At 37.4% G+C, this 10,169-nt stretch overlaps 1 protein-coding gene across 4 annotated transcripts in view; it reads right to left on the bottom strand.

The window, feature by feature from the left end:
- PDE1C (phosphodiesterase 1C) overlaps positions 1-10,169 on the bottom strand; it is a 385,889-nt gene that overhangs the window by 301,426 nt on the left and 74,294 nt on the right. The gene's annotated exons all lie outside the window — the stretch shown is intronic.

The following is a 10,169-nucleotide window of genomic DNA, read 5'->3' as shown; positions in this document are numbered from 1 at the left end:
CGTAGGAAATCTGGGGGGAAAATGAAGAGGTAAGACACTTGTGGGACACAGATAAAGTCAACACATAATAGTGTTGACAAGGATGTGTATGATGGTCTCAATTGGACTGGAGTGAGGTGTATATCGTGCTGGGTAAAGTCTCTTCACAATGTAAATGATGTATAGCAATTTAATGTATGAATAATAATAATGAAAGACAAAGAAGAGCATTATGCAGTAGAAAAATGGCTAATTAATCAATAAGGGGTAACACTTATAAGTGTCTATGCATCCAACTCAGAAACACCCAAATATATGAGGGAACGAGTACTAGATCTAAGATGAGAGATAGATTACAACACCATAATTGCTGGCAATCTCAATACCACATTATTTCCTTTAGACAGATCAAGCCAAAAATTAAGCAGAGATACAAGACCTAAACAATACCATAAATCAGATGAACTTAACAGACATCTATAGAATTTTCCACCCAAAACTCATAAAATACATATTTTTCTCACCCCCATTGTACAATTTCAAACATTGACCTTATGATAGAGCACAAAACAAGCCTTTTACAAATTCTATGGCATGGAAAATATACTCAGCATCTTCTCTGATTATGATGAAATTCAACTTGATACCAATTTCAGGAAAAATCCTCAAAATACAAAAATATGGAAACTAAAAGGAATCTTCTTCTGAATGACTTCACAACTAATAAAGATATTAAGACTGAAACAAAAAGATGCATTGAAACCAATGACAATGAATGCATGAATTTCCATAATTGAAACCTGCAAAAGTAGTCAAATGAGGGAAGTTCATAGAAATTAGTGTGGATAAGAAAAAGATGGAAAGGTGGCAAATGGAAAACCTAATATCATGTCTCATAGAACTGGAAAAATAACAAAAAAAATCCAAAAAAAATCCAGGAGAAAAGAAGTAATAAAGATTCGAGCAGAAGTAAATGAAATAGAAAATAAAAGAACTATATAGAAAATAAATGAAAGCAAAATCTGGTTCTTTGAAAAGATAAACAAGACTGATACACCATTAGCTAGACTATCTAAGAAGAAGAGAGAAAGGAACCAGATAAATTAAATTCACAATGATACTGGTAATTACAATAGACATAATAGAAAAAATCTCATTGGAAGACAGTATGAGTATCTATATGCCAACAAACAAGAAAATGTGGATGAGATTGACAAATTCCTGGACACATATAATCTACCAAGATTGACTCCGGAGGACATAGAAAGCCTGAATAGATCCATAAGAAGCAATAATTTTGAATCAGTAATAATCGACCTCCCAACAAATAAAAGGCCAGATCCCCATGACTTCATTTCTGAATTCTACAAACTTTTTAAAGAAAACGTAACCCCCATTCTGCTCAAATTATTTCTAAAGAGCCAAAAGGAAGGAACCATCCCAAATTCATTTTACAAAGCCACCATCACCCTCATTCCCAAAACAGATTAGGATATGACAAGAAAGGAAAACTACAGACCAGTATCTCTGATGACTAGAAATGCAAAAATTCTCAACAAAATGCTAGCAAATCACATCCAACAACATATAAAAAGATAATTCATCATGATTAGGTAGGCTTTATTCCAGGGATGCAGGGGAGGTTCAACATACACAAAACCATAAATGCAATACACCATCTGAACAGTAAGAAAGATCAAAGACATATGATCATTTTTATCAATACAGAAAATGCATTTGACAAAATACAACATACCTTCATGATTAAAGACTCAGCAAAATCAGCATAGAAGAATCAGTTCTCAGCATAATCAAAGGCATCTATGAAAAACTTATAGCTAGCATTACACAAAAGGAAAAAGTTGAAAACTCTTCTACTAAAAACTGGTACAAGACTGCCCACTCCCTTTACTCCTTTTCAATATATTGCTGGAAGTCCCAATCAATGTAATCAAGAACAAAAATAAAATAAAATGCATTCAAATTGGGAAGGAGAGTTTAAATTATCTGTATTTGCAGGTGACATGACTATATACATAGAAGACCCAAAGGTATCCACCAAAAACTTCTTGAAGTAATAAACATAGTAAAGGGGCAGGATACAAAATCAACTAACAAAAATCTATAGCATTTCTATGTACAAAAACAAGCAGACAGAGGTAGAACTGAAGAATGCAATATCATTTACCATAACCACAAAAAGTTTAAGATACCTAAGATTACAGCTAAGCAAGGAAGTAAAAAACCTCTACAAGGAAAATTATGAAAATCTAAAACAAGAAATTGAAAATTACACACAAAAAAATGGAAGGACATCCCATGATCCTGGATTGGAAGAATTAATATAATCAAAATGGCAATTCCACCCAAATTAACCTACATATATAATGCAATCCCAATGAAATGACAAGAAACATTATTCACAAATCCAGAAAAAAACAACTATAGAATTTGTCTGGAATCATAAAAGACTCTGTATTGCCACATCATTCCTGCATAAGAAGAGTGGAGTTGGTAGCATCTCACTCCCTGACCCTAAAATATATTACAAAGCTGTGATCACTAAAACAGTATGGTATTAAGACAAGAATAGAAATGTGGGCCAATGAAACAGAATACAGACCCCATAAATAAACCAAAAAAACATATAGCCAAATGATTTTTGATAAAGAGTACGTGTAAATCCAGTAGGAAAAGGAAAACCTCTTCAGCAAATGGTGCTTGAAAAACTGGGCATGTGCTTACAGCATGATGAGTCTAAACACCTATCTCTCATCATTAACAAAAAACAATACAAAGTGGATCAAAGAACTAAACCCAAGACCTCGAACTATAAAATTCCTGATTGAAAACACTGGAGAAACTCTGGGAGACATTGGGGTAGGCATAGACTTCTTTTTTTTTTTTTTTTTTTTTTTTTTGTGAGGTTTTTCACTATAGGGCACGTGCGCTCACCAGACAGATAGAGAAAGACATAGAGACAGAAAGCAAGAAATCACCCCCCAGGGGGGATGGTCACGCCGCAATCCCTTCTCCTCCATTCTCCTCTCGGAATCTTGGGCACGCACGCACACGCACCTGGCATGAGTTTTAAGCCACCGGGTCCGGGACGTGAACTGCAGTCGACTACGTGGAAGTCCAACAACATAGCCATTACACTAACTGCTGGTTCCCAGCATAGACTTCTTAAATAAGATTCCCAAAGCACAGGCAATAATTAAAAAAAAAAATTAGACAAGTGAGATTATATCAAATTAAGAAGTTTCAGCACAGCAAAAGACAGAGTTATTAGTGTAAATCAACAACCCTCAGAATGGGAGAATATTTTTATAAACTATGCCTCAGGTAAGGTACTGATAACCAGAATACACTGGGAATTCAAGCAGCTTATTCCCCAAAGAATGATTAACCCAATTAAAAGATGGGAAAGTGAGCTGAACAAACAACTCTCCAAGGAAGACATAAGAACAGCCAAAAAGAACATGAAAAAATGCTCAATATCCCTCATCTTAAGAGTGATGCCAATCAAAGTCACAATCTGATACCACCAACTCCAGTCAGAATGGTGAAATTAAAAAAAAAAAATGCTAGCCAGAGACCCTCCACCCTCCTGCTTCCCAGTCTAGCCAAGAGCCAGGATAACCCAACCAGCAGCCATCTATATTTTAGTACAAGTGGCTCCATTCATGGATTTTGACTGCCAAAGACACTCTGCCCTGATTTTCCCCTCCTGCTTCCCAGTCTAGCCAGGAGTCAGATGACCAGCAACCACTGCAGAGGCACAAGAAATATGAGAAACGAAGAAAATATCTGGGACCAGCAGTGGAATAATGGCTATGTCACTGGACTCCCATGTAGTCGACCGTGATTCACATCCCAGACGTGGCAGCTTAAACTCATGTTGGGTGTGTGTGTGTGTGTGTGTGTGTGTGTGTGTGTGTGTGCCCAAGGTCCTGAGAAGAGAATGTAGGGGAAGGGATTGAGGCATGGCCATTCCCCCCTGGGGGATCGCTTTCTGTATCTCTGTCTCTCTCTGTCTTTCTGATGAGCACATGCACCCTATAGCAAAAACCACTCAAAAGAGAGAGAGAGAGAGAGAAACAAAGAAAATATCTCTCCTCTAATGGAAAAGAATAACTTCTCTTCCTCCACAAAGAATACAAAGGAACTCATGGAAATGTGATAAAGAATTTAAAGTATTCATAGTGAAAAAACTAACAGAGACGCAAAAGAGTAGAAACAACAAAATTCAGAATATGCATGAGAAAAGAGATCCCGAGTTCCAGGAGATTAAGAAGTTCTTACACGATCTGAAAGGAAAGATATACATCATAAAAAAGAATCAAATGGAATTGTTAGAGACGAAGGCTGTAATACAGGAAATCAAAACTTCCCTTGAAAATATCAAATACATATTAGATCATGCAGAAGATGAAATCTCAGATGTAGAAGATAGAACCTCTGACCTAGAAATATTCACTAAAAAGTCTGAGAAAATACTATTGAAAAACCCCCCCCCCCCCAACAAGTGAGACTAACAGGACCAGCAGTTGGCGTAATGGCTATATCACTAGACTCTCATGTAGCCGACCACAGTTTGAGTCCTGAACCCGGGCATGTCTGCATGTGTGCCCAAGATCCCAAGAGGAAAATGGAGGAGAAGGGATTGCGATGTGGCCATCTTCTGTCTTTCTGATGAGTGCACATGCCCTATAGCAAAAAAATCTCTCCAAAAAAATGAGAATAACATATGAGTAATACTAGATACCATTAAACGCCTAAACATCTGGATCATCGGTATCCCAGAAGATGAAGAAACTAATAAGGGCACTGATAATCTATTCCATAAAATCCTGGAAGAAAACTTTCCAAACCTAGAGAGGCACTCAAATATCCAGACCCAAGAATTACAAAGGATCCCACATAGAATCAACCCAAGAAGATGTTCCCGGAGGCACATCATAGCCAGATTGACCAAAACCACAGACAGAGACAAAATTGGCAAGAGAGAAATGTCAAGTTACTTTCCAAGGATATCCCATCAGGCTAACATTGGACCTCTCATTGGAAACAGTGCAAGCAAGAAAAGAATGGGAAAATATATTCAAAAAGTTAAGTTTCAACAAAGGATATTATACTCAGCAAGATTATCTTTCATATGGGGAAAAAAAGACAAAGACATTCTCAGATAAACAAAACCTGAAAGAATTTACCAACACCAAACCAGCCCTCCAAAAAGTCCTGAGGGAAGTGCTATACCAGAAAAACTAAAGTCAGACAACCAGAAATAAGAGTACAAGAAACAACCAAGAGTTGGGACCAGCAGTTAGTGTAATGGCTATGTCACTGGACTCCCACGTAGTTGACCGCGGTTCGCATCCTGGACCCAGCGGCTTAAAACTCACGTCGGGCGTGTGTGCATACGTGCCCAAGATCCCAAGAGGAGAAGAGACTGCAGCATGGCCATCCCCCCTGGGGGGTGATTTCTCGCTTTCTGTCTCTGTCTCTGTCTGTCTGGCGAGCACATGCACCCTATAGCGAAAACCTCTCCAAAAAAAAAAAAAAGAAACAACCAAGAGCATGGCCAGCCTAGTGGTAGGGACAAGTCCAGAATTGAATGCTACCATCCAGAGTTTAAATGGAAAGGTAAGACCACAGTAACACTGCAAATGCAATAAAAGAGAGATTAATTACATGAGTCTTAACTAATGAAATGGAATTGTTTCATTTTAGACCAAAACATTACTAATTTTCTTCAATGCTTTGATTTCCATATTTAAGGATTTTTGTCTTCTCTTGAATTGTTGATAGGTTCTTCTACCTACTGTTTTAACTGAATTCTAACCTTTTTCTGGGATTTAAGTTTTAAGCAAATTTTTCTTAACATTTTTTTTATTTTGACCTATTAAAGCTAAAACTTTTTTGAAATTAAAAAATGCATGAAAAAATATCTATTAATAACTGTCAAAAGACTGCAGTAAGCTATATAGCCCTACAGAGGTGATACTTTACAGTATGTTCACTTTACTCACAGAGGTTTATGCCTAAAGGTAGACATGTATTCTTAAATACGCATATATCAGCTGTGCTTTATAATTTAAGCCTTTAAATTAATTAATATCTTTGGTGAATAAATGAAATACGGGGGAGAAGGTGTGGAAAACAACTGTATATACCAGAGACAGTGTGGGAGAAGGGAGGGAGTTGGCAGAGAATGAGAAGTAGGGACTTAAGGGGGAAAAAAGAAATAGAAAATTATTTGTTGGTGATAACATGTATGATAATATCCTTGATTGAGCCAATATATAATGTATACTGGTTGGAAAATCTCATTTTGTATACTGTACTGATACACAGTGAATGATTGTAAACAAATTAATTAATTAATTAACTAAAAGCAAAGAAAAAACAAAAATAACAAAAAAAAAATACTAAGTGCTGGCAGATCTGTAGTGAAAGGGGAACTCTCCTACACTGCTTGTGGGAATGTAAATTGGTCCAGCCACTATGGAGAATAATATAGAGGTTCCTCAAAGACCAACAAATAGAAATATCATTTGATCTAGCAATCCCACTCCTGGGTATCCACCCAAAGGATGGGAAAACGCTTAGCTGGGAAAGTCTTTGTACATGTTTGTTTATTGTCACATTATTCACAGTTGCTAAGACATGAAACCAACCCAAATGTCATGAAAAGATGAATGGATTGAAAAAGTGTGGCACATATACTCTACAGAATACAACTCAACCATAAAAAAACAGCAAGATCCTGGCATCTGATAGAAAGTAGACAAATATGTCTAAGTAGACATAGATTTATTTCTGAGCAAAGCAAACCAGGCTATGAATGAGAGACTTTGTATGTCTCCACTTAACATATACCTACTGTCTGCACTCCATGGTGAAAACTGAAAGATTAGAGGACATAGGAGCATTGAAAATGGTTATAGATACTGGAAATAATGGGGGAAGAGGGTGAGAGAAGGGGATGAGTATAAGAAAGACATTAAGTAGGAAAATAGAGCCAAGACATTTATGAGACACAGAAATGGATTATTATCTGTGGATGATAATGTGTTTTGTGTCCTCAGCTGGACTGGTATGAAGTGTCTTCATGTTGGGTAAATTTAACTTATTAGCTAAATAATGTACAGTGATTAAATATATAAAATAAATTAATTTTTTGAAAAGCACTTGGTTGTACAAAAGAAAGAGTGAAGTACTTTTTAATTTTTCCTTAAGCCTAAAATATTTGTAAACAAATAAAGCTTAATTATAACATTGGGGGGGGGTGTGGTCAGAGAAGTTTTGCTATAGGGCATATGTACTCACCAGAGAGACAGAGAGAAACAGAGAGACAGAAAGACAGAAACAGAAGGACAGAAAGCAAGACATCACTCCCCAGAGGGAATGGCCACAACACACTCTCTTCTCCTCCATCCTCCTCTCGGGATTTTGGGCACACACATACACACACAACTGGCATGAGTGCATGAGTTTTAAGCTGCTGGACCCAGTACTCGAACCACAGTCGACTACATGGAAGTCCAGCGATGTAATCATTATGCCATCTGCTGATCCTGATGAATTAAAACATTTTAAAATAGAAGCAGATTTGCTAACTATGAGCTGAGTTATGACCTTTCTCAGTTTTCTCACCTGTCGAGTGCAAATTTTTTTTTTGGAGGTTTTTGCCCCAGGGTGCACATGCTTGCTGAAGAGCAAGAGAGATAGAGAGAGACAGTGAGAGATAAAGTGGGAAATCACCCTCTTGGGGGGACAGCCATGGTACAATCATTTCTCCTCCATCTTCCTCCTGGGATCTTGGGCATGCACGCACACACCCCAGCATCATTCTCAAACCAGTGGGTCTGGGACTTAAATCACAGTCATATGGGAGGTCAGTGATACAACTGCTATGCCATCTGCTGGTCCTGGCAAGTGTAAATTTTAAAATTGTCCCTGTCATTATTTATTTATTTATTTATTTATTTATTTATTTACTTGAGATTTTTGCTATAGGGCATGTGTGCGTGCCAGAAAGACATCAGGGAGGGTGGTCATGCTGTAATCCATTCTCCTCCATTCTCCTCTTGGGATCTTAGGCACAAACACACACACCTGGTGTGTGAGTTTAAGCCACTGAATCCAGGACTCAAAATGCAGTAGACTACACGGGAGTCCAGCAACATTACTCCAACTGGTGATTCTTTCCCTGTCATTTCTTCATCCTGTCAAAATTTGGGGCATGCACACATATTTGCCCAGCAGAGACAGGATTTGACCACAGTAAGACATGTGAGATCCAGCTTTCTTAAACAGTAGGTCATGAAACCAGACCCTATAAAAAGTAAATTTTTGATAGACTAATCACAGTCCAAAAGAAACTAATGACCGTCTTCCTACTCTTCCTCAGCATTAAGTGTCACAGGTCCAATAAGTGTGATTCTGAGATCCCTAAAATAACATCTATTCTCAAAGAGAATTCAATCTAAGGTTCACAGTTTTATGCAAATAATGAAAGAATAACTGTATAGTTCTTATATGTTTGGTTATAATTCTTAAATAGTTTGTAAAACAAAATAATAGCTGCTATTAACAAATGCTTGTTTATCAGAGTCCGTATTATTAGGTTGTCAGGAAAATCATGATATACTTGTCTGTTCTTCTCTGCAAAAATGTGTCATGACTTTCCCAACAACCCAATACATCAGAATCTCTAGTCCTACTGAAAATGTAACAAAAGTCAATCTGTAATGACTTGGGTCTTCACCCATGGAACAAAAATTCACATTGTCAGGACTAACTGGGCCATAACACTATCTAGAAATGTTTTCAGTCCTATACCCCAAACTGGACTATCCTGGAGAGAAGTATCTTTGCTAATTTCATGAAAACGCTTGTTTCTAAGAACTAATTTGCATAATTTTTCCTCTTCCATATTTCAGTTATTCAGAAAGGGACTTTTTTTTTTCTTTCTTCCCCCTGAGTGAACTCCTTATTTCTTTTAACTACTAGTATAGTGATTGCCCAAGAGCTTCCTAAAATTTTACCAGGAAGGCAAAAAGAAGAAAGATGGACAATGAGGCTGCTCTAGGTCAAAGGTTAATTTTGTAAAATACTTAATAGACAAGAGCCCATTCTGCAATTTTTGTTTAGAGGACCAAAAAACACAAACTTGCATGCCAACCTGCATATCTCTGTATATTCTCCATGTTTCTAATGCCCAAAAGCCCCACTCTATCATTTTATTTGTTATTATTATTTTTTTTAATTTGCACTCATGAAAGAGAGTGAAAGCGAGAGAGCTAGATAGCAAGCTGCCAGGTCCAAGACTCAAATTGCAGTCTGCAGTGTGGGAGTCCAGTGCCTTGACCACCATGCCACCTGCTGGCCCCCAAACTCTACTTCTAAATCATTTAATAGTATATCATTCTTAAACTTATGTTTAAAAGTACAATATAATTAGGCAAGCAGATGCATGGTGATTAAGGCATTGGATCCCGCACAGCCAACTCTGCAGTTCAAGTTACAAACCCAGTGAATTGAGAATCACACCAGGTGCTTGTAGTTTGTGCCCAAAATTCCAAGAAGAGAATGGAGAAGAAGGGACTGTATTGTGGCCATCCCCTTTAGGGGATAATTTCTCACTTCCCCTCTCTCTCTTTCTCTATCTCTCTTCAGCAAGTACATGCAACCTATGGCAAAAATTCTGAAAAAAAAGTACAACATAATTATCATATTAAGTCTTTAATTTTACATAAAGTTTTGATTGTTTTAGTATCATTCCCTCTATATTTTGGCACTGGCAAAATTGTTTGGATCACGGATTCCTGTGAACAAGAATAGATTTTCTACTCAACTTTGAAATTCCTCAAAGAACCTAACAGTTTTATATGTATACAGAGTAATTGTGGCTTATAGCTAATGGGCCAACTGGTCTCCTAGCCAAGGTCACCTAAGCTTAGGATGAAAACAAACAAGAAGTATTAATTCTGAACTTCCATCACCATCCAGCCCAAACAAATGCCTTTGTATTTGTTCATGCTTTCTCATTGACTCATATTCCCTCTGTCTACATACAGTGCAGGCTGCCTATTCAGAGGGTAAAAACATCCTTGGCAATACATGCAGGTGCCAGAAAACATAGGCTTCTTGGGCAGCCTCCATAATGCCAGGAGGGATATGTA

The sequence above is a fragment of the Tupaia chinensis genome, unplaced genomic scaffold (genome assembly GCF_000334495.1).
Source record: "Tupaia chinensis unplaced genomic scaffold, TupChi_1.0 Scaffold149666_1, whole genome shotgun sequence".
NCBI lineage: Eukaryota > Metazoa > Chordata > Mammalia > Scandentia > Tupaiidae > Tupaia > Tupaia belangeri.
This window is presented reverse-complemented; position numbering and strand designations above follow the sequence as displayed.